Raw genomic sequence first — 2,383 nt, forward strand, 5'->3', positions numbered from 1 at the left:
TAAAGGTAAGTAAAGTGTTTCCATGAATTCTGTGAGCCACACTAGCAAATTAATTACACCCAAGAAGGAGGTAATACACTCTACAGTTTATAGCTGGTTGTTCAGTATAGGTGACAAACGGAACTGCATCCAAAATGGGGGTAGTTTTATGAGACTGAGCCCTTAACCTGTGGGATCTGGCTCTAGCTCCAGGTTGTGTCAAAACTGAACTGAATGATAGAACACCCAGCTTGTGTTTACTGGAGAACTGCTTGGTGTGTGGGGAAATACCCCTACACATCTGGTGTCAGAAGTGTTGCATTGAGTGACTGGTGGAGTGTGTGAGAGTTGAAAAGAACACTTTGGTTTTTTTTGTATCTCAGAAGGTCAATACCTTCCTTTTTTAGTTCTAAAACAATTAGAAAATGGGAGTGTTCTTACTCTGAGAATTGTCGTGTCAGACCAAAGACACACTGAATTACACTGGAGGATTAAACAGTTCTGAGAGTAGAGAGCTGTGACCGCACACCAAAAGCAAGACAGAGAGGGCGGGGAGTGTGCCCTCTTCTCAAACCTCAGTGTGCATGTGTGTGCACATGTGTGCACTACTTTAGGAATCCCATATATGTTCTGTGTAAGTTTCACTTACTTATGTAATTTTTTTTTATCTTCAAAATCCAAGTCTTCTAAAATGCTTTAAAAACAGCATTTCTCCGACTTTCCTTCCTTCGGAAACTTAAACTGCCGTGTAAGAGTCCTAGGCTCCCTTTCCTTCTTGAGTTTTGCAACGTCTGGCACCTCCGACTTTGGCCTGATGACAGTGGAAGTTTTCTTCTCTCAGGCTTTGCCACCTCTGATAAAAGCCACAGGAATCTTCTTTATTCCCTCCACCAGTAAAAATAAAGATGGATTTCTTCCGAAATTACTTCAGGGAAAACACACCAGTTCCAAATGCATTACATTTCCTCTAAAAAACACATAGTTTAGTCTCACTAAAGAATGTAAATTTATCCTATTAATTTGACTCTGAACTGGTTTTAAAAATACTATTTTTGGTATTATTGTGCTGAGAAGCATTTGCTTCCTTCCCAAGTCTTCTTTCAAAAGGCCACTATATTTGCTAAGAATGTGTTATGTGGGAAATGACCTTGATGCAGCAATAGCACTAGCTGGTGAGTTATCCCAGAAGTCGAGGAACAGAAAGGCTTTCAGACTAAATTAAAATGACCAAATCACATGGCTTATACATTGATTAAAAGACTGAGCAAGAAGCAAAGAGAATGAAATGGGGTACTGTGATACACTTAGGTGCAAGCAGGGTGAAAGGACCACACTCCTTGAGTCCTAGGGTTCACAGTGATCATAAATCCTGCTTCTCTCTTGCTGCATCAGCCTTCACAGGTGATGGTTCAGTGGTAAGGCCCAGAGGTGAGGTCTAAGCATGGGAGGGCCACAGAGAAAGACACCCTGAGCAAGGGACACAAGCCTGCTTTTTCAGAGAGATGCAGGGGAAGTGTGCTTGATGCAAGAGAAGCTGTCAATTCGCTTGTTGAACAGCCTTTGGTCTTATTTGCATTTCTTGGGTATAACATATGTAGGACCAGAATGGAACCATACTGGGTGTCAAAAAATCGTAGCCAATTTAGGTGTGATAAAATTCTCAGTCTAGAGGTGGCGTCATCACGATGTGGGTCTTTTCATCCTTTGCATCTCTAAGCAGTATATTTTTGTTTCATCACATTTTCTATTTATTCTACCTTTGGCTATCTTACAGGTTCCTGACTTGCTATCTATAGTTACCAAATCGTATGAGTTCTGCCCATGACTCAAAAGTTACTTTGTATTCATTACATATTCTAAACATATCTTATGAGTTTTCCTATATCTCATAGGCTTACTTTCTAGCATATTATTATCTGTGTTTAGCATTTTTACAATTTTTATCCAACCTATTTTATTTTTTGTCTCCTACAACAGAATTGAATATTCTCAGCAGTACAGCAAATGCCCATTACAAAACATTGAATGGTCCATCTAATTTGATTAGTGTTATAATCACAAAATTTATTCTTTCTATTCTCCAATATTTGCCCTGATGAAAAAGGAGAGTTTGCTTAAAAAAAAAAAAAAGAAATTAAGAGACATTCGTTATGGTTCAGGCGAGAGATGATGGTTCCTTGGCCTGTGCTGACAATACAGAATGTGGAGACATGAATAAAATTGAGAGAGAAACAGTAGAACTAGATGACTGATTTTACATGGAGTTTACAGGAGAGAAAGATATCAAGTATAACTCCCAGATTTCTGACTCTGTACAGGTATCACTTACTAGGAAAGAATGGGAACAATAGAAAAGGAGTAAATTGGATAGTGGATGGGTATCTTAAGTGCAAATTCAATTTTG

Source organism: Galeopterus variegatus, unplaced genomic scaffold (assembly GCF_000696425.1).
Source record: "Galeopterus variegatus unplaced genomic scaffold, G_variegatus-3.0.2 Scaffold7737, whole genome shotgun sequence".
Lineage (NCBI taxonomy): Eukaryota > Metazoa > Chordata > Mammalia > Dermoptera > Cynocephalidae > Galeopterus > Galeopterus variegatus.